Source organism: Rutidosis leptorrhynchoides, chromosome 2 (genome assembly GCF_046630445.1).
Source record: "Rutidosis leptorrhynchoides isolate AG116_Rl617_1_P2 chromosome 2, CSIRO_AGI_Rlap_v1, whole genome shotgun sequence".
Classification (NCBI taxonomy): domain Eukaryota; kingdom Viridiplantae; phylum Streptophyta; class Magnoliopsida; order Asterales; family Asteraceae; genus Rutidosis; species Rutidosis leptorrhynchoides.
This window is the reverse complement of record NC_092334.1, coordinates 311,001,628-311,026,157: the sequence shown is the minus strand read 5'-3', so window position 1 is coordinate 311,026,157 and position 24,530 is coordinate 311,001,628.

Below are 24,530 nucleotides of genomic sequence, written 5' to 3'. Positions count from 1 at the left end.
TTTTTTTAAAAAACTTTTTTTTTTGAAAAATTTTTTTAATTTTTTTTGACATAATTGCTGAAATAGTCCATGTGATTTGTACCAAAACGCTGGTTTGGTCCCTGTGCTTTTTTTATGGATTTGGTCCCGGTGGTATGTAAAAGTTGCTGATTTAGTCTCTCTGACCGACGGGCGTCAAAAAATGCCGTTAACTCCAGTCATGTGCCAGACATGTGAGGGTATTTTCTTCAGTTTCTTTCATTTATTTACAATATTGCTGAAATGGTGCCTGTGGTTTGTAACAAAGTTACTGAATTGGTCCCTGTGGTTTTCAAATTGAGCAGGTCGTCACTTTCATAAGAACATAAAATCAAAATCTGGATTCATAGTAAATTGAGCTCGAAAATCAATTGAAACCTCATCTATATGCAGCGACTAAGATGTGTTGTGAAGCAACTTCTATCAAAACACCATGAAATTCCTGAATTCGATCAAGAACAGCTCGTATCCTTCTTTATGAACTTCAAAATTAAAAAACAAGATCTGATGTTGTTTAGCATATGAATCCTTTACAAAAGTGGTTGCAAATGTATCCACAAACACTCGACAATCATCATCCAGACTTGAGTCATAATAGAAATTACGAATTTGAAGGATGAAGATTCGATTGACTTTTTATACGAATCTTTGACTTCAAAATTCAAACTCGATACATCAAATTGAGATCTGAGATTGTTCATACACCTTCATGAGATGAAAATAAACAACTCTGCACTTTTACTTTTCTCGATTTCATTCTGAAACGATCCGGAGCTCAAGTCACCATGACTTTCTGAAGAACGACGAACTCGAGATCAATTTGCTCAAATATATTGTTGTAGAACTGAAGTTGTGATCGATGAGGTTTAGGAATTGTATTAGAATCATGTTGTGGTAATCAATTAAAGTTAACACTCAATATTTGAAGATTTGGATTTTATGAGCTATGAACATTCATACGATTACTGTAGGAGGTAGCTTGAATCTGATTAAGTGACTTTTGTGAATTATGTAAACTGAATCTGAGATTGAATAAACTGAAATGAATGAATGATCTCAGACAGTGTTGATGTGAGGAAGATAGAAATTTTGGGGATAAAGATTTCAGCAATTTTGTTACAAATCACAGGGACCAATTCAGCAACTTTGTTACAAACCACAGGGACCATTTCAGCAATATTGTAAATAAATGAAAGAAACTGACGAAAATACCCTCACATGTCTGGCACATGACTGGAGTTAACGGCATTTTTTGACGGCCGTCGGTCAGAGGGACTAAATCAGCAACTTTTACAAACCATCGGGACCAAATCCATCAAAAAAAAGCACATGGACTAAACCAGCGTTTTGGTACAAACTACATGGACTATTTCAGCAATTTTGTCTTTTTTGTTTTTAAATTTAACATTTCAAATCCAGTCACATGTGATTGTAAAACACAATCACATGTGATTCTGCATGTCAAATCCAATCACATGTGATTAAAAAAATCAAATATCTTTTTTTTTCAAAAAAAATTCAACCGAAAACAGACTTTAATTCGGTGATTTGATCAAGTTTGTTAGCGTTTCGCGATCATATCTTCAAAATTTCAGACTTTAATTCGGTGATTTGATCAAGTTTTGATCAAAAACTTGGTGTTTAAAGGTTTTAGCACAAATTTACTGAAATTCGTCAATTTTATTAAAAATAAAAATTTCAATCAGATGTGATTGAATTTGACATGTAGAATCACATTTGATTGGGTTTTACAATCACATGTAATTGCGTTTTACAATCACATGTGATTGGCATGCAGAATCACATGTGATTTACTGCATGTCAACTCTAATCACATTTGATTGAAAAAAACATTTCGAAAAAAAAAATTCGAAAAAAAGAAATTTTTTCTGAAAAATTTTTAATGTTAATTTTTCAATCACATGTGATTATCGCGCCACGTGTCGCATTCTGATTGGTCCCTTAGATCTCAACTTAAAAGTTGGCTTCATTTGAATATTCATCTACTTATCATAAGTATTTTTCATTAATAGAGTTGTAATCCCTTGAATCCAATAATTTGCTTGAAATCTAACGGACCAATTAGAGCGCGACATGTGGCGCGACAATCACATGTGATTGAACAAAAAAAATTCAATTTTTTTTTTTAATTTTTTTCGGAACTTCTTTTTTTTGAAAAAAAAAATTTTCAATTTTTTTTTTTAAATTTATCATTTCAAATCGAATCACATGTGATTGTAAAACACAATCACATGTGATTCTGCATTTCAAATCTAATCACATGTGATTGAAAAAAAATTCATTTTTTTCCAAAAATAAAATTCAACCGAAAAGAGACTTTAATTTGGTGATTTGATCAAGTTTGTTAGAGTTTCGTGATCATATCTTCAAAATTTCATACTTTAATTCGGTGATTTGATCAAGTTTTGATCAAAACCTTGGTGTTTAAAGGTTTTAGCACTAACTTACTAAAATTCGTCATTTTCCAAAAAAATAATTTTTTCAATCACATGTGATTAGATTTGACATGGAGAATCACATGTAATTGAGTTTTACAATCACATGTGATTGGCATGCAGAATCGCATGTGATTTACTGCACGCTAAATCTAATCACATGTGATTGAAAAAAAAAATTTAGAAACAAAAGTTTTCGAAATAAAAAATTTTGAACAATTTTTTTTTTAACTTTTTTTTCAATTACATGTGATTATCGCGCCACGTGTCGCACTCTGATTAGTCCCTTGAATCTCAACTTAAAAATTGGTTTCATTTGAATATTTCTATTCATTAATAATAAAAGTATTATTAATCATAAGTTTAATTAAATGTTTAATTAAATCATGAGTAATTATTAAATGATATAATAAATATTATATCATAAATCTTAAATTAACATAATTACTTTTTATATCATAAGAAATTTATTAATAATGAAAATCATTATTTATGTCATAAGTCTTATTTCATAACCATAAGTTTTAATTAAAAGTTCATTGGGTCATAACTTGAGTTCCGGGTGTCGGTTTTCGGCGAGTCTTATATATCTTCGCCTAGCCAAACCACCCGACACATTATCAACTTGGAGCTTTAATCCGATCAAAAATAAATTTTAGTCATAACGGGTGATTCGTGGCTCGGATTTCAATGACCCGAACATTAAAGTTCATCCAATCATCAATCCTAACACACTAGTATACCCTAGAGACTCCAAAAGTAGTCACAAAGTCGGACCAAACCTGAACATATTCGTTTTTACATTTTGATTTCAAGAAAACACCATTTTAATCATAACTAGAGCTCCGGGAATTGAAATAACATGAATCCGGAGTCTAAAATTAATGTCTCGATGAGAGGAACACATCTAAACACTTAAATTTTACAAAAATATCAGTTAAGTTCCCTGAAATGGTCGAATAAGCTGATGTCCACAATCAATCAAACCGAAAACATGCTATAACAAGTGATTCTATGCATACAATCAACAATCCAACAACATACAAGCACTATACTATCATAATAACATATAAAACAGAAAAATTAAAGAAAAATCAAAAAGTTAGGGTTAGGGTTTATACCCTAATCAAGAATCAAAGAGTGTGAACGCGTAGAGATCGTTGTGTAGAATCCGATTGTGTTGAAAGCTTCAAGAAATGAGTAACAATTTTTGAGAGATGATGATGATGATGTTGGTTGTAGGTGGCGATGGCAAAGGGAGGAGAAAGGAGAAGGGTGAGAGCAAAAATAAAATTAGGGTAGTAGTGAATGAGGTGTAAATGAAAAATGAAAATTAGAAGTGAAAAACAAACGGGGTATCCCCTCCCCTTTTTGGTTTGGCCGAATGCTTGCATGGGGGTGGGCCCCATGGCCCAATTTTGTTAAATGCCTAAATCCTTGTGGCCCGAACGCTCGATCGAAGCCCGAAACGTGAAAACGCTATTACGCGATTAATAATTCGGAGAGATAACAAATACGCGATGAATAAAATATATAAACACTATATATAATCATATGACATTAAAATATCATATTTAAAATGATTTAGATTTAATAATCCCAAAAGCTTGACCGTTGGTTTAAAAATCGAAAAGATTCGCCGGATAGAAATCCGCGACACGTAGAAACGTCTAACTTAAAATATGAATACAAATATTCACATAATACATAATAATTAATACATTATTACAAAAATAATAATATAGGTCATAGAAATGACGTTGCAAGAATGACAATTAACGGGCGTTAAATAATAAACGGTAAAAGATAACGGAAAAAGTAGGGTCGTGACAAATTAATAGTTAAAAATTTATAAATAGGTTGGGAAAGAAGTCTACCTAAAGAGCATTAATAATCCTACCCTGATTTTCGAAAAATGCTGGCTTCGTAGTTTAGACCCACTAAAAGTGGTTGGAGGAATAGAGATTGGACCTGGCTGGGGTGAAGTAAGTGTTCAAGTCGCAATAAAAAGTGATGAAGCAGTGACAAGACCATTTGAACTTGTTACTACAATGATAGAGGCTACCGGTGTAGCTATTGCGTGGCCAACTTCTTTACTCTTGATATGCCATTGTTAAATTGTTGATGTAATTCGTTTTAATAATTTTGGAAGCTTATGCTTATACATTAATTATTTGTTTGTAGGTTGTGACACTGTATTAAAATAGTATGATTAGAGGGGACTATTGCTTGATGATGTTGCTACTCTTTTTTTTTTAATGTTCGATTACTTTTCTGTTGGATGTTTTTTTAACTGTGTCACTTATTTATCCTTTGTTTAGTTTGCAACAATATTATGTACTTCATTTTTATTTTAATAATGGAAATTATTAAATGCATGTCCATATTTGTAAACAAATATTTATATAAATATGATAAATATATAAATATAATAAATAAATAAATATATATATATATATATATATATATATATATATATATATACATATATATACATATATATATATACATATATATATATATACATATATATATATATATATAATAAAAATATAAATACAGATCCCATTGAGATCATTGTGGTGATAAGCAAATGATAGAATATAGCTTTAGGACCCTTTTTAGGTGTACTAATTAGTATATCGTTGCCATTACATATTCGATTTTATAGGACCCTTTTTGGGGGTACTAATTAGTATATCGTTGCTTCTTATTATCATGGTTATGACATGAAAATTACAAAATATATTTTTAGGACCCTTTTTAAAAGTCCTAAATTAGTCACATTAGTTTATCGTTTTCTATTGATATCATGGCCATTACAGAATATCTATATTAGGACCCTTATCGGTCGTAACAAAGGGTCCCAAATATGCTTTTATGGACCATTTTTCTTCGTAATAAAGGGTCCCAATATGTTTTTAAGGACCATTGTACATCGTAATAAAGTGTCCCAATTAGTTTAGGACCTTTAATAAAGGGTCCCAAAATGTTTTTAGGACCTTTATTAAAGGTTCCCAAAATGTTTTTAGGACCCTATTACTAACGTAGATCATCACATGATAGGACCTTTTTGGGGGTCCTTATAGGTCATTTTTTTTTGGGACCCTATTGACCCTTTAGTGACGCCTTATCTAGTAACCAACTTTCCAAGGGTCCCAAGAGCAAAAGGGTCCCAAACAGGCACATAATGGGACACTTTTAGGGGTCCCGATAGGCCGTTTTTGTTGTAGTGCATGTACAGTGGTGTGGTCTTTGTAGATCTGACAACTTAATTTGTCAAGACCTTTTTACCCTTAACTATCTTGGCAAACGTGTTTGGCAAGATAGTTTTATGATCAGTTTCAAGAATAAGGTCCATGAATGCAACTTCTGCATAGGCAGCACTAACAACATAGTCACCAACAAAAAAGCTTCTACTTGGACAGGCACTTGCTCATTAACACACTTAGCAGCACATTGAGCATATGTACACCAAGATGCTACAAACTTTTTGAAGTCAGCCAAAATTTTGATTTTCAAGTTTTCAAATTTCACTAGTTAAGGTTTTAATTTCATCAGTTTTGCCTTTATGTTTTTCATTTAAAGATTTAATCTCAGTTTTGAAAACTTCTTCACATTTGCTGCCTCTGCAAAGATCAATTCTCAGATAGTCAAACATTTCAGCTTTTTCATCATCAGTATCAGTTAAAAATTTTCAACCTTATACTACATTTCAGATTTCCATTGAGGTGAGTCCCTTTTGTGATATGCTTTCCTCATATCAGCCAGAAATGTACTACCAGTATCTTCCTTATCAACTTCCTCATCAATTTCATTAGCCATTAAACATAATTCTTGACCAGATGAATAATTAGTGCACTTCTCATCACTTTCACTGCTTAAAGATGAAGATGATGAACTAGTTTCATCTCAATCATGATGTTCTAGAACTAAAATCTTTTCTGGTTTTTTATCCTTCTTATTAACCTTTGAATTTTCTTTCAGCTGGGCTTTCATAGCTCTGTACTTTTTTTGTACTTGTCAACTCTTGAAAATGAGTTGGCATGTGTGGAAGGTTTTCTTTTAATCATTTTCAACACATGATTAAGTAAAGTTATAGCTGTCATACTTTTGATTTTTGGGTCAAGTCCAATATGATGCTTGTCTTCATCCTGCCATCTAGATGGAGGAAGAATGACTTCTCTAGCTTCAATAGCAGGAGAATATGCCATCGCAGGTCTAGCATCAATAATTTCCATGGGAACATATGGGCCCTTATTTGCAATGCTTGGCATGAGTGGGTCAATTGACTCAAGGTGAAACATTCTATCTCTCCAAGTTTAATATCCATCTTCATCAAACTTAGGTGGTCAACTTGCTGAACCATTTTCGAGATAGGATGAGCTGTTGTAAGCAACCATTAGAGAATTCAGATCCAAGATATTAAATTATCATGACTGAAGCTCTGATACTAGTAGGTCCCGATGAACACATGAAGTTTGTAGGCGGGGTAAAAACAATTCTTTTCATTAATTAAGAGGTATTAACAGTTAATCATATAAATAACAATTAATTAATCAGAGTGAATGTAGTTTTCAACGTTATTCTTTTATTGAAATAATCTCAAAGAATCACAATTATACTTTGCGGAATAGATAAATGGTTGATATAGATTACAACTAGATAACTTTCGAATGAATTAAGCTTATACAAGGTTTGGACTCTATCGATTTAATACTCACACCACTAAATATTACAATAGTGGAATTCAACTATTTATAGATATCCTAATAAGCGTGTAAATCATCTATTATTTGTTGGTACAAAGGATGTTTGTACTTCAACAGACAACTGTGTCAACGAGCATGTGACTATCTTTCTTCTTCGGTAGGTATTTGCAGGAACACCCGAAATGATTGGACATTCTATTTGAATAAACAAATGGAATGTTAGGTTCCTTAGGCGTTGAAAAAGTGTTAACCATGAACTGCGCATGAGTTTGTTGGAAAATATTAATATTTTAATATGATAATATTTTAATATTTGAATAAAATTGATTGACACCAAGTGAGTATGCAACTAAATGTGTTCTTTTATTTGCAAGTTAATATAATCTTTTATTACCTTCTCATAACTCGTGGTCTAAGTGTCATTAAGTTATCATAATGTCAAAAACTTTTCAAATCCCCTCATGGTTGTTATAAATTAACTCATGAAAGATAATCACGGATGAAGCAGTGGTGGAACCTTGGCTTCAAAGTTAAAAAACACACACAATTCTTAAATAGCTTAATAAGCTTATTTGTTAGATTCTAGTCACATTGAGATCAAAAGATTTGGTCTAGCTAGGATAAACATTTGGGTTAGCTTAACGACTATGAGAAGATTTTCAGGCAAGTCTGGCAGTACTACTGCTTCGGCCGTTGTACCCTAGGAAACAGAGGCGTATAGACGACAAATCTGTTTTAAGAGAACCTTGTCTAACACGGGCCTTGGCTCATCATTTGTTGATGATTATCTTTCGGTTCTCTCCAAGAGATAGTATCCTATTGTATACTCAGGTATGTATATTTATAATATTCGTTATTGAAATGAATTATATATTGTATTAATATATTTTTGGGTACTATTTCCTACAATCTTAAAACAGATTTTTTATTTGAATGTACCCGGATGAATTTTATACGAATCTTGCGATGCTTCTTCGAATTGAAGAAAACTGTTAAAATATTTTAATATATTTTAAACATGTTATACGTGCATCAGATGAAACTAAATACTCCTTATGAGTTTTCTTACTTGAAAATCTCCTTTGATGTTATTTGTGAAATGAAAGAACCAAAAACCTTTGGTCTTTTCTTTAATTGTTACCGTGTCGTTCAGAGAAGCTATGTGGAAATAGTTATGAAGAATCACTCAAAATAAATGTTTTGGTAATCCTTTTTGAGGAAACATGTTATAAAATAGTTGGTTTAGTAAATACTTTTTATTTATTTGTTTCCTTATGTTTGATATTTGAATGGATATTCAATGAATCAACAACATATTATATGATGCTTATTGTCATGGCTGATAAGATACGTTGGAAGACTTGTATATCAAAAGATGGTATATTACATATAAACTAATATATACGATATTTGTTTAAACATGATGGTGACATACCGAGAGGATAAAAAAATTAAAATAAAAAAAATTATGTCATTATTTTGATTCGAGGATATTGAAACTCCGGTTTAATTACATAGAAAGAAAAAAAAAATTCAATTTTTATTTCTTTTTATATATTGAAGGTGGCTTCCCTTAATGATGGGGAATCTAAGAATATTAATGACATAATTTCAAAATAAACGGTGGCTTATCATTTTTTATTTTTTTTGTACAAATCTATTAAAAGGATAACGCTCACTACAAGAAAAATGTTCATTTGTAACGATCTTTTAGTGATCACTCAATATTTGATCACTAATAATGCTATTAGTTACCATTAATAAAGTGGGCACTCAATTTTGGTCACTAAACGATATTAGTGACTAAACAAATGGTCACTATAGTGACCAATTTTGATATTTTGGTCTCTAAAAATATTTTGTAACGGATCTATAGTGACGAGAAGTGACCAACCTATTTTGGTCACTAATTTAATTTAGTGACCATTTTAGTGTTATTAGTGACCAATAACCTTCGTCACTAAAGCCCATTTTTCTTGTAGTGGCTTGAACAAACGTTTCAGAATTAAAATGTTTTCATAATTTAAAACGTTTTGTTTGTTTTAGGCTTGTACTAAACTGTTTGTGTTTCGACTACATTCACTCATGTTTCTATTTGAGTATTTAATATCTATTAAAGTTTAATTTTAAGCCAAATATTAGTTTGGCCATAACAAATAATTTGATATATAGGTTAACTTTTTTGGTAGTCGTATATATTTGTAGAACTTGTTTCTACACATGATATATAAATAGATGGGAAATATTTCATTTATGTAGAATTTGTTTCTACATATGAAATTTGAGATACATAGTCTTTTGATCAAACAATTATTGCGTAGAGTTTGTTTCTACATAAAATCTGTTTGAGAAAAATTTCATAACGGTAACGATTTGGACAAAAACGTTATAAGATTTGAGAAACTTTTTCATGTGCCGCATATGAACTATGTTGGAAAACAAAACATGTGTTTTGTTAATAATGGTTAAAACGTATTTTGAACGTTTTTGGGATAATGTCTTGGTCCTTTATTAAGGTTGTGTGGAGTGTATTTCTACACAAAAAGTTTCTTTGCATTTTGTAAAGAAAATGACATTATTGAGATTGTTATTAAAATAATTTTTGATGGATTTAACAACATGATATCGTTTGAGAAAGTGAATTCAAGCATATTGATTTAGAATAACATTATTCAGAACGTAAGTTCTAGTGACTTATTGAGTTTTTGAAAAATATTTTATTTAAATTATAAGATTAGGTACATTTTTGGTTTTGGATTATAATTAGATTCAAAACGTAAGGTCTTCTACCATATTTGATAATAGTTAACGAGAAGTGTAAACGGCCTATAATACAATGATGACGTTGTAAAACTTTAGAACTTATTGTTAATACTTCTAAGTTTGAGTTTCTTAATGAAACGAAAATGTGGCATGGTGGATATCGGGATCTCTAACTTGAGAGAATCAAATTGGATTCCACAAAGGGTCGTGATGGAAACTTGTGTATATTTTATATCACGAGTTAGAAATGACTTGTTGGTCATCTCTATTTGACTGAGATAATGAAACATGTTTGGTTTAACATGTGGTTGAAAATTTTATGGTTTAACCATTTTTGGTTGAAACTTGTTTGGTTTAAACAGTTTTAATTGAAACCTATTTGGTTTAACATGTCTGGTTGAAACCTATTTGGTTTAACCTGGTTGTCATCACTAAAACTTCTGTATTGGTTCAAACGACGATCACGAGCGAGAAATGACATGTCCGATCATTTTGTGTTGTATTTTTTATCATTTGAATTTGAAATGATAACGATAATCATGGATGCAATTGACATATCCTATTGCGAAAATGAAGAGGGCACTAATGATGCGGAAAGTTTCTCTTTATAGTTTGTCATGAATTATTTTTTTTATCCGTTAAAAGTACATATGTGTGTAAATCTTGAAATGAAACACTATAGTTGGTTTATATTACATGATTATATATCAAACCTTTTACTTTTCATAGAAAGTTTTAAAAAGTGAAATTCATTTTACCTCTTCAATAATGTATTATAACGGAGTATTAAAAAAAATTATGTTGTACTATTTTTAAGTGTGTAATGACAATAAGTGAAAGAGAAACTAGTTATGTCGTTGTACGACTTGGTTTATATTTGAATACATTTAGTAAGATGCGAATCAAATCTGTGATTCTCAGACACATATTAATGCGAATGAAATGGCTTGAGGATAATATGAGAAAATTCCACGTGTGAATTAAAGATATGACACTATAATGCAGTGTCTAGCGAGATTAATATCTCGATTGGCAGATAATTCTATCTTGAGGGTTCGACTAAGTGTCGGGAATACATTATAATTGACTTGACATTAAGGGATCAAGCTAGAAAAAAAGAAATTATGTGTATTCTTTAAGCCTAAACTTCATAAGATTATGATGATTGGAAGCAATTCAAATTATCTTGCGATGATAAATTGAATTATATTATATAGACTTTAAAGATGTCCAAGAGAAATTTTATTGATACAGAATTAAAGAAACCTCCTTCATAAGTGACATATCATTGTGCATACGAAGGAAGTAAGACTGAATGATTGATAAGAGACATGGTTTGTAAGACACTCACGATGGTGTTTAGTCTCAAGCAGATTTTGTCATGATACAAGGGACGTGATATTGGATTCATTGTGAGAAAAGCATGGAGAATTAGAATGATGCATCTTCTATTCTCAAGCTTTGGTCTAAAGTATATGGCATGCTAGACTAGACATGTTAATGTTGATCACCTGCAGGTTCTATTAACAACGAATATTCTATTGTGTGGAATTTATGTACAGACAAAATCAGAGCTTCATTCAGTAACATGAAGATCTGTTGACAATAATGATGTGGATTACATTCATCGTATATGGAAATCAATGAATTTGAAGATAATTATACACATAGAGATATCTATCTTTATTATATTATTTTTAATGTTGAGCGGCCTAAAGTTATATTACTTAACTAGAATTCAGATTTGCAAGTATAATTTGAGTGCGAAAACTTTTAAGTTTTCTAAATTCGACGTCTCTAGGTACAACCTTGAATATGACTGAGAATTGCTCAATATGTGTTAAAATCTAAAACACAAAGATGTAAATCTTATGTGGGGGCATTTGACTACATCATTGATTAAGAATCATATTTGATGTATACGATTATGATTTACTATATATCAAGTTGCAAGACATGTGGGGGTGTCATGCATTTTGATATATAGTACACGATTCATTAGAAGATCAAATATAAGGATCTAGTAGTTGTCAAAATTCTAGATCTTTTGAGCCAATGATGGTAATTAAGATTGACATAGTCAATATAATTACAACAGAACAACTAATCTCTAGTTAACTTTGTAGAGTTAAATGATAACAAATCGGATCCGACAACCATGGAGTTGAGAAGAGATTATGTTGTGAAATGAGACTAAAGCCCTTGAAAATGATAGTTTATATAAAGGAAACCTAACCTAGTTGAATGGAGATCCCAAGATCTTGGTTCAATAGGAAAACCTAATTGTATAAACTGTGGGTGGTCACTGTGGAGGAGTTCATAAACCTCCAAAACTAGTTGAGGGAGTTATACAACTTCCTAGTCCATTCCGATAAATAAAAGTGACATTTTATGAGGCTAAGCTTTTGGCTTTTAATGATTATTAAAGATATACGCTTAAGGCTATTGGAGATCTTTAATAAATCACCTATGTGAGAGAGAAGTGAGGTCGCTTCAAAGGGAATTAAAGGGGCATAATTCTTAATAGCTCTTGCAGAACTAGGCTAGTGTTTCAGGACCATAATAAACACGACTATGAGGACTTGACAATGTCAGGGAGAATCCTGTGTGAAGTGTATTGTCGTCTACACAAATGGCAGACCAGTTCAAAGACATCACGTCTACAGTGAGCTAGGAGACTAAGTATATTTCATAAGGGAAGGTTTAAAGGTAACACCTACCTATCCTATGCAGGATTCAACTGTTGAAAATCTTGTTGGATTTTGTGTGTTTTGAGATATCGATTTTCTCTAGGCGAAAATAAATTTTTCGTTAACTTTGGATATATATATATATATATATATATATATATATATATATATATATATATATATATATATATATATATATATATATATATATATAATGGTTATTTAGTCGGCGGCCAAGACTCCATAACAAATGGTATATGTCCAAAGTATAATTTAGATAGAGGAGATATCGATGCTCAAAGATGTGTATATTCGAGGCAAGGTGGATGATAGTATGAGTGGATGATATTATATTGAATATCAATTTTATTCATGTGAAGGATTGTTAGAAAATATTAATATTTTAATATGATAATATTTTAATATTTGAATAAAATTGATTGCCACTAAGTGAGTATGCAACTAAATGTGTGTTTTTATTTGCAAGTTAATATAATCTTTTATTACCTTCTCATAACTTGTGGTCTAAGTGTCATTAAGTTATCATAATGTCAAAAACTTTTCAAATCCCCTCATGGTTGTTATAAATTAACTCATGAAAGATAATCACGGATGAAGCAGTGATGGAACCTTGGCTTCAAAGTTAAAAAACACACACAATTCTTAAATAGCTTAATAAGCTTATTTGTTACATTCTAGTCACATTAAAATCAAAGATTTGGTCAAGCTAGGATAAACATTTGGGCTAGCTTAACGACTATGAGAATATTTTCAAGCATGTAGTTCATGTCCGACAGTACTACTACTTCAAGGTTATTAAGATTATAAGGCAATCTTAAGTGCTTTAAGTCTAAGGTAGGAAAGGTTATAGTTTCCTAGATTGCTAAGGCACCCTAGCTAACAAGTAAGGCACACATAAAGATGCAATCCTGGTTCTCTATAACAGCCTGGTTTGCTCTGATACCACTCTGTAACGTCCTCCAGATAGGGTCTGGAAGAAACGTCACTAATATCAAATAAACCAACATATTATAATATTCGAGAACAATAATACATGATAAAATCAAACTTTATTGAGAGTACGCAGCGAAAAATGAAATGTCGTTACAAGAATTAAAATTACAATAAAGTAAATGTTTCAAATGAAAGAATAGTAAATGCGATATCTCTTGATCCTAAGTCCAAGTAGCATCACATAAGCAGTAAGTAAGTAAGCTTGAATCAATCAGCACCTGAGACAAACATGCTAAAGTGTCAACCAAAAAGGTTCAGTGAAATCATAGGTTTAACAAAAGTAGTTATCGTTGTTTTTAGACCACAAGATTTAGTTTATAAAGTTGATCTCGCAGATCAAAAAGTTATGCCAGTGCGTGATATTTAGACTAAACGTTCAACTTTGCCCGAAAGACAAGTTGTAGTTTATGCTTGTCGGTTTAATTTCATTATTAAGTAATACAATGACTTAGTCAAATATATCGGGGACGTTACTCCCGATAGGCCTACCCCCAATAATTAAGCATGCATTCAACGAGCAATTAAAAATATCAATGTAGGGACTTAGTCGGACATAGACGGGTATATCATAGTTTAGTAGTTTGGCACTGGTGTCTAAATTGTAAAATGTAAAAACAGCATGTGTCTCACCCCAATAAAAGTAAGTTTGCTAGCAATAAAGAGTGGGGCTATGAATTCACCTTAGTAAGCAGAGAGAGAGAACGATTATTCCTCGAAATAGAAAGTTGGAACGAACAGAAAGTCAACCTATTGACATTTAAGAGTAGTAAGTGTTTTTGCCCAAGTTTAAGTAGATGTTTAAGTATGATAGTGTTTTAAGTATAGTTCGTTTTACTAAGTTTCCTTTCCTAGTAAGTTTCTATTTTTAGAAAGTTTCCACTTTTAGTAGGTTCCTTATTTTAGTAAGTTTCTATAACTAGAAAGTTTCTACTTTAAGAGTGTTTTCCATTTTAGGATACTTGCCGTATTAGATAAGCTTTCAATCACCCCTTTCCTTTCGAATGGCCATTTCAGGTCTAGGGGCTTGAGCTATAGGATCCTTTAAATCGGAAAATCCAAACCCTTCCGCCTAGAGTTTCGTAGAAACCATTCGTTAAGAAAGTTCGAAGATCTATACATCTCTAATACATATCCCAAAATGTTTTTTATGTGTTATAATCAATGTTGTAAAAGTCGCGAGTCGGAGACGCATCGGTCGAGACCTAAAAATGACGCGTCGGCCGAGTCGGGGACGAGTCGGGAACGCGTCGGTCGTTGACCAACGTTGACTTTATTAATAATTTCTTAAATATATATTTATATATGTATAAAATAGTTGATTCTGTACCATGAATTTCTTAAATAAGAACTTGAATTTAAATACAATCAAATTTCAAACTCAATTAATGTTACCGAGTAAATAATCAGTAACGACACAGAGAAAAGAGCAGCCCAAAAAACGAAAACAAACTCTAATTTTAATACATATCACATCTTGACGAAAATTTGACTGATTTTGACCGTTTTTGACCAACTTTAACCGTCTTTGACAGACTTTGACCGAACTTTTAGCTTTAACCATCTTTTGAGTCGTTTTCAGAAAAAACGGGACGGAGAACCCAAAAAAACGACGCATCAGCCGACGCGTCGGCAAGTCGGCTGACTTTTACAACACTGGTTATAATATAAGTAGTAGGTTATAGGTGTTAGTTATAGTAATAGGGTATATATGTTAAATAATAGTATAAGTAACATTAGGGTTTCATTAATTAATTAGAGTTAATCAATTAAAGTAGTATTTTAATAATTATGGTTTGTAATAAATGTCTAGGGTTTCATTAATGTCCTAGGGTTTAATAAATTAGGGTTTTAGTAAATTAGGGTTTAAGTAATTAGGTTTAGGTTTAGGGTTTTAATTAATGTAGTAATGATTAGGTAATGATTAGGGTTTTAATAATATGTATATGTATATGTATATGTATATGTCGATATATATGTATATGAATATATATTTATTTTGTTTTCTTAATTAGAAACTAACAAATCTTTATCTAATCTCCTAGGTTTTAAAGATCAAACTTTCCTTTTCCTCTTTTTTTTAGTCGACATACATACATACATACATATATATATTTTTTTTCTTTTTCATGTATATATAGATCTAGGTGTGTTTATGTATGTGTTTATGATTAACCAAGTTTATTGTAAGACCCGAATATTTATTTTGTATACTTGTTTATAAAAGACATATGAGATCGGGCTTCGTTTAATATTTATATGGAATTAATATGCAAAGGAATCTGGTTCAGCTGTGTTGCGCGCCACGCAAGGTTGGGGCGCGCCGCGCCGATTGCTGCTGACAGAACCCTCTTTATTTTTAATCGTTTTAATGAGGGGTAAAAGGGTAAAATCACATGGGGCCGGATTTGTGAGGCTTATGAGCTAGTTTGGATCAGTTTTGGATCCCATTCACATCCACTCATCATCTTCATCCATTCTTAGAGAGAGAGAGAGAGGCTTAGAGAGAGATTGACGGTTTTGGTGAGGAAGAAGCTCGAATCGTTCAAAGTCTCGGGTTTTAAAGTTGTTCTCCTCGTTCCTAGCTACGTTGTGGTGGTATTGGTAAGCTCAAACTCCGAATTTCATTTGTTTAACTTGATATTCAATTTAGGGTTTTGAGTTAATTTGTTGAGTAACCCACTTAGGTGATGAAATGGGTTTATGGTGACTAGTTATTCTTGTCACTTGGCGGGTTTTGGGTTGGATGACGTTTTGGCCTTGATTAGGCTTTGGTTTGGAGTTTAATCACTTGGATTAGTGATTATGGAAGTATTGGAACCCATTTAGGGTAATTTGGGTGACTAATTGTGACTTTGGGTCAAATTAGGTTTTGGTGGTAATTATGACCCGATTGGCGAATTAATGAGGTTTATAAACTTAAAATGGATTAAGTTGAAGTATTAAACCGAGTTAAATGTGTTTTGGTGTCAAACTTGTAAAGGATGAGATTTTGACCTTTATGGGTCAAAATTAGGGTTTAAGTGTCAAAATGGGTATGACACGTGTTTAACACTTGAGTTCGGGTTTATTTAGCATATTATGACCATTCTCACTTGTGTTAGTGATTATTGGTTAGTTCGGATACGGTTTGTGCTTGGAAGTGCATTTGGATCGAAATTGCACTAAGGGTCGAATTGGGTGGTTTGTAAATCCATCCTAATTGTGTTGTGATATTTGTGATAATGGAATAGGTACTTTCCATTGACGAGTTGCGGATTACTTGGAAGCTTTCTTCAAGACTTCAAGGTGAGTGATAATATCCTATGTGCATATGTATGTGTAGGATGGGTGCGGGTCGGGTGAAGTGATTCTCGGTTATAGAGCTCACTTCACATATAGGTGGACTTGATGGACTTGTGTATAAGTCCAATTGGCACGGTTGTGCGTTTTGGTTGACCATCTTTGGCGAGGTGCACATTTTGTGTGCACATTATCACACATGGTTGTGATTTGGTTGTTATAACCCTAATGGCGAAGGGTTGATATGGTTGTGTTGTGGATGACCCCGATGTGGTGGATTTTATAATCCCGTGACCGTGGGCTTTAGTAATGAGAAATGAATCTCGGGTAGTGCGGATTCATGGTGACTCGGGTTGTTCGGTCACCTTATTGAGGTAGTGGATCTCGGGTAGTGCGGATTCACGATGACTCGGGTTGTTCGGTCATCTTATGGTTGAGAAGTGAATTTCGGGTTGTGCGAATTCACAAGGCTCGGGTTGTTCGGCCAATGTTCGTGTGATTGAGGTTAAGGGGTTAACCTTGTGTATTATTATTATTGTATTATATTAATGTGTTGTTGTGTTGTAGCTAACCCTCCGGGTGTAGCTATTTGGCGATGTTTACTTTGTCGTTGGTGGACTATCTTTTGTGTTGTATCTTTAGCTCGTTGCTTAGATCGTACGGTATGCTTAGTGTAGATGCTTTATACTTGGATGCTTCGGTATGCGGTATTTGTTTTGTGTGGCGTATTCATTTTATACATATATATGTATGTAGTATATTATCATTCACTAAGCATTAGCTTACCCTCTCGTTGTTGACTCTTTTTATAGATTGCATGCTGATGGTGGCTCGGGTAAGCGCGAGGATTAGAGGACTTGCATAGTTTGCGTAGAAGGCTTGCTTTTGGATTTATTAGGATTGGGTAGCGTATCCCCAATCGCCATGCTCGGCTTTGTTTTGTATTAGAAGTCGTATGGTCGAAAATTGTATTTTGGTACTTAAAGGGTAATTTGGGTCAATGTGGGCCCCGCTTCGTAAACTAAATATTATTAATGGAACGCGCTAGTTTTTATATATTGAACATGCGGTTGAAAGCGTTTTGGCTAAAAATGTCGGGAACTAGTCGAACATTTTCGTTAAATTGACTTCCGGGGACAGCGGGCTGTCCAGGTGGTTTGGCGCGCCGCGCACCCACCTGGCGCGCCGCGCAATTGAACTGCACCAGAAATTTTTTTTTTGTTGTAAAATTTAACGGGAATTGTCGTGGTTTGGTTTAGGTTGTTACAAGTGGTATCAGAGCATGGTCTAAGGGATTTAGGTGACTTGAGATAGGTGCCTAGACTTAGACTTTTGTGTGCGCGTAATTTGTTGCGGGACTTGTAGGATTACGGGTCAGGAACGGGTTTAGTTAGTGCGTTGTTTATAGGTCGACTAACGTTTATATTAGTAATGCGGATATTATTAATATATTATTTGTGTTGTGGTGTAATTCTCGCGTGTGCTTCTATCGCGTAGAATTTTGTTTGTGTTTGTTTATAGCATCGAGCGAGGCGGTCGTTGTACTAACGAGTCGATGCGGCGTGCGTGCGTAATAAGAACTTGCAGACCTTATTACGGGTGCAAATCGTGTCTAACAAGTGATGTACGACGAGTGTTTAGCAAGATGGGAGGGTGTTGTGCGTGTCGTTTTATACGTGCGTGGACTAATCGTTTTGCATTCTTTAGAATGACGACGCGAAACGAGACCGAGACGAACGACACGGAATTTAACGCTAGAGTTACGGCCGCCGTTGCGGAGCAAATGAGGGCGTTTCGAGAAGAAATGGATGGGAAGTATTCCGAATTCCAAAATAGGGGTGAAATGGAGCGTTGTCTTAAGAGCTTCATGAGGACTAAACCCCCTATGTATGATGGGAAACCGGATCCTTTGGTGAGTACGACTTGGGTTTCGGATGTCGAAGGGTGTTTTCGTACTATGGAATGCCCACCCGAGAAAAAGACGAGACTCGCTACTAGTTTGTTGCGAGGTAGGGCGAAGGATTGGTTGGATGGCAAGATTGATCTTGTCGGTGGTGAGACGTTTATGGCATTATCATGGGACGAATTTAAGGAGGAATTCTTCGAGGAGTTCCGAACTTCAGCCGATTTATCGGAATTGCGTTGTGAGTTGCGAAATTTGCAACAGGGTTCTATGGACTTGAATACTTTAAAGACGACTTTTATGTCGAAGGCTCGTTTTTGCCCGGAATATTTGGGGAACGATCGTTTGTTGATGGAGGATTTCTATCGAACTTTGAGCGATGACTTGAAAAGCAAAATTAGCCGGGGTTACGCGAAGTCGTTTGCGGAGTTATTTGCGGTGGCTAGAGGTTTCGAGTCTTATACGCGATCGAAAAAGGCCGAACCTTCAAGTGAGAGAAGGGTTATTTCTTATGGTGCTCCGAGTAAGAGGACTAAGGGTCCGAGTGCGAGTACGAGTAATGTGGTAAAGGGCGCGGTGGATTCTCGTGCGCCTAGGTGTTTCAATTGTGGCGTTAGGGGTCACAAGTTGTGGGAATGCACAGTGCCGAGAAGTGATGACGGAATGTGCTACTATTGTCATAAAGAGGGACATCGCAAGCCGGATTGTCCCGAGTTGGCGGCGGCGAATGCCGCAAGGAGACGTTGAGGTACGTTTCGTTTTAATAAATATGTCTTTTGAATATTTATTTATGTGGCGTTTAGGTTCGGATTTGTTAGATGCATTGTGTTGTGCATGTTATTGTTAAGGGTGACGTTCCTAATGGAAGTACCCTGTGACGATGTTTGATTTTTGGGACGAAGGGCGTAAGACTTGGTGCAACCAAGCATTCCTTAGTATTTGGGAAATGTTACTACCAAGCCACGGAAATGGATTTGGTGTTCGATTGTTAAGCGCGTGTTCGCTTCTGTGTTGAAGTGATGAACCATGGGGTTCGTCGGGTGATTGGAACCTTTGAGATCGAGTGTTTAAAATCTTGACGTATGTTGGTAATGGAGTCTTTATGACGCGACATTAGGTGCCTCTTTTATACCTACTAGCGTGGTGTCGACTCCGATTGTGTTGTGGTTACATTGTACTTAGGGTCCCGGGAGAAACCCTTAGGTACGTGAGTGACTAAGTGAAACTTGACAAACTAAAGCAATTGGATAATTGCGAGGGTATGGTTTGTGTAATCGTGCTACACTTTTCGTTCGAAGTGTTTAAGGATTGATTGAAATCCTTTGTATGCTCAAGGTTGGAGCAAGGTGTAGTGATGGGTCGTGTGTACCCAATCGTCGGTAAAGTCTACCTTTGGTAGCATTGTACGGTTGTACGAGTTGTGAGATAGGAACGTGGTTTCAAGTGGGGGAGTCGCACTCCCGCACGAGGAAGTTTTAGTGTGATATTTCGGATGATGCTTTTGGTAGATCCGGAAATCTTTGTCGAGACCTAGTTTTGGTCGATTTGTGGTAGGGTACGATTTCGGATAAATTGTACTTATGGTTTGGATTGGAATTACCACCGAGGTGGTAATGTGGTAAATCTCGTTGAGAGATAATGGACGTGTTTGGTGAGCAAGGTGAAATCCTTCGGTTAAGGAAGGTGTGTGTCGGGTTCTCTTTTGGAGAATTCTTGTTCGGTACCTATGCTTGATATAGGTGGTTCTTGCTCGATTATGGTATGTGATTGATGAAGCATGACTTTCGGAGTCCGCTGACTTCATCATGGGATTGACGATTAATGAAGCATGATTTTCGGGTCCGCTGACTTCATTATGGTATGGTTGATTGATGGAGCATGATCTTTAGGGTCCGCTGACTTCATCATGGGAGTACGTGATTGATGGAGCATGATCTTTAGGGTCCGCTGACTTCGTCATGAGCGTGGTGTTGAGATCGGTGAAGCATGATCTTCGGGTCCGCTGACTTCATCCGGTATTGAGATTGGTGGAGCATGACCTTCGGGGTCCGCTGACTTCATCAAGAGAGTTGTGTTGTGGGACGTGAATATCGGGTTGTTCGTATTCACAATATTTCGGGTAGTACGATTGTCCCTGTTGGTTGGGCTCATAGTTTGAGGTAGTGAATGTCGGGTAGTTCGGATTCACTAAGGCTCGGGTTGTACGGCCATCCTCGGTTACACTATGTGGCAGTGGTAGTGAATATCGGTTTGCGCGTATTCACGATGACTCGGGTTGTGCGGTCATTCTGTTGTGAGATATATGGATTAGGTTGGTGGATTTCGGGTTGTGCGAATTCACTAAGGTTCGGGTTGTTTCGACCATCCTCCATATGTGTTTTGGCTCGGGTTGTTTCGACCATCCTCCATATGTGTTTTGGCTCGGGTTGTTTCGGCCATGTTGAGTTGTGATCTATCGGTTGTTTTATACACCGATGGTGGGGTCATGAGGACCGTGTGGTTTGATCTATTGGTTGTTTTATACACCGATGGTGGGGTCATGAGGACCGTGTGGTTTGATCTATTGGTTGTTTTATACGCCGGTAGTGGGGTCGTGAGGACCATGTTGTGTGATTAGTGATGCGATAGCCGTGTTTCGCTCACATGTTGTCACGGGTGTGACGAGAGTTGATTTTGTACACCTTCGGGTTTAGCGTTGCCATAGTCGTTTTGGACGCTATCGGTTTCTAACCGTTGGATTATGATGTTACAGTAGTGGCGTATTGGTCGTATAGCGCACTACAAAGGATGTCTAGTGATTGGTGTTATCCGCAAGGATTCGTTTGGTTCGGTCTTCATCGTTTCGGATTGTTGACTTTAGGTTGAGACTTGGTTGCTTTTAGCGTTGTACTCGGTAATAGTACACTAAGGAATTAATATCTCGGTATGAGATTGGTTGGGTTTTTCCCAGTGTTAGGGAATGAGCATGGTGTTAGTGCTCGGATTGTGGATTTGATAAATCGCGGGTGACGATTTAGTTGTGGAAGGCGATTCGTTGGGAAAAATTGCTTAGGAAAGTCGGATTGGACTTATGTTGAGGACCGTAAAGTGGAGTCCGTTTGGTCAAGTGATGAGGATCACGAGGACGTGATCGAGTTTAAGTGGGGGAGAGTTGTAAGACCCGAATATTTATTTTGTATACTTGTTTATAAAAGACATATGAGATCGGGCTTCGTTTAATATTTATATGGAATTAATATGCAAAGGAATCTGGTTCAGCTGTGTTGCGCGCCGCGCAGGGTTGGGGCGCGCCGCGCCGATTGCTGCTGACAGAACCCTCTTTATTTTTAATTGCTTTAATGAGGGGTAAAAGGGTAAAATCACATGGGGCCGTATTTGTGAGGCTTATGAGCTAGTTTGGATCAGTTTTGGATCCCATTCACATCCACTCATCATCTTCATCCATTCTTAGAGAGAGAGAGAGAGAGAGAGGCTTAGAGAGAGATTGAAGGTTTTGGTGAGGAAGAAGCTCGAATCGTTCAAAGTCTCGGGTTTTAAAGTTGTTCTCCTCGTTCCTAGCTACGTTGTGGTGGTATTGGTAAGCTCAAACTCCGAATTTCATTTGTTTAACTTGATATTCAATTTAGGGTTTTGAGTTAATTTGTTGAGTAACCCACTTAGGTGATGAAATGGGTTTATGGTGACTAGTTATTCTTGTCACTTGGCGGGTTTTGGGTTGGATGACGTTTTGGCCTTGATTAGGCTTTGGTTTGGAGTTTAATCACTTGGATTAGTGATTATGGAAGTATTGGAACCCATTTAGGGTAATTTGGGTGACTAATTGTGACTTTGGGTCAAATTAGGTTTTGGTGGTAATTATGACCCGATTGGCGAATTAATGAGGTTTATAAACTTAAAATGGATTAAGTTGAAGTATTAAACCGAGTTAAATGTGTTTTGGTGTCAAACTTGTAAAGGATGAGATTTTGACCTTTATGGGTCAAAATTAGGGTTTAAGTGTCAAAATGGGTATGACACGTGTTTAACACTTGAGTTCGGGTTTATTTAGCATATTATGACCATTCTCACTTGTGTTAGTGATTATTGGTTAGTTCGGATACGGTTTGTGCTTGGAAGTGCATTTGGGTCGAAATTGCACTAAGGGTCGAATTGGGTGGTTTGTAAATCCATCCTAATTGTGTTGTGATATTTGTGATAATGGAATAGGTACTTTCCATTGACGAGTTGCGGATTACTTGGAAGCTTTCTTCAAGACTTCAAGGTGAGTGATAATATCCTATGTGCATATGTATGTGTAAGATGGGTGCGGGTCGGGTGAAGTGATTCTCGGTTATAGAGCTCACTTCACATATAGGTGGACTTGATGGACTTGATGGACTTGTGTATAAGTCCAATTGGCACGGTTGTGCGTTTTGGTTGACCATCTTTGGCGAGGTGCACATTTTGTGTGCACATTATCACACATGGTTGTGATTTGGTTGTTATAACCCTAATGGCGAAGGGTTGATATGGTTGTGTTGTGGATGACCCCGATGTGGTGGATTTTATAATCCCGTGACCGTGGGCTTTAGTAATGAGAAATGAATCTCGGGTAGTGCGGATTCATGGTGACTCGGGTTGTTCGGTCACCTTATTGAGGTAGTGGATCTCGGGTAGTGCGGATTCACGATGACTCGGGTTGTTCGGTCATCTTATGGTTGAGAAGTGAGTTTCGGGTTGTGCGAATTCACAAGGCTCGGGTTGTTCGGCCAATGTTCGTGTGATTGAGGTTAAGGGGTTAACCTTGTGTATTATTATTATTGTATTATATTAATGTGTTGTTGTGTTGTAGCTAACCCTCCGGGTGTAGCTATTTGGCGATGTTTACTTTGTCGTTGGTGGACTATCTTTTGTGTTGTATCTTTAGCTCGTTGCTTAGATCGTACGGTATGCTTAGTGTAGATGCTTTATACTTGGATGCTTCGGTATGCGGTATTTGTTTTGTGTGGCGTATTCATTTTATACATATATATGTATGTAGTATATTATCATTCACTAAGCATTAGCTTACCCTCTCGTTGTTGACTCTTTTTATAGATTGCATGCTGATGGTGGCTCGGGTAAGCGCGAGGATTAGAGGACTTGCATAGTTTGCGTAGAAGGCTTGCTTTTGGATTTATTAGGATTGGGTAGCGTATCCCCAATCGCCATGCTCGGCTTTGTTTTGTATTAGAAGTCGTATGGTCGAAAATTGTATTTTGGTACTTAAAGGGTAATTTGGGTCAATGTGGGCCCCGCTTCGTAAACTAAATTTTATTAATGGAACGCGCTAGTTTTTATATATTGAACATGCGGTTGAAAGCGTTTTGGCTAAAAATGTCGGGAACTAGTCGAACATTTTCGTTAAATTGACTTCCGGGGACAGCGGGCTGTCCAGGTGGTTTGGCGCGCCGCGCACCCACCTGGCGCGCCGCGCAATTGAACTGCACCAGAAATTTTTTTTTTTTTTTGTAAAATTTAACGGGAATTGTCGTGGTTTGGTTTGGGTTGTTACATTTATAACATGAATTAAAGATCAAAGTTTATGTAAATAAATTAGGGTTTATGTTATACCTTTGAAGATTCGAAGATGACTAACAAAGAAAAGATGAACACGATGAAGATTGAAGATCAAAGCCTTGAAAAACTTGAAGAACACCTTGAAGATTCTTGAAGA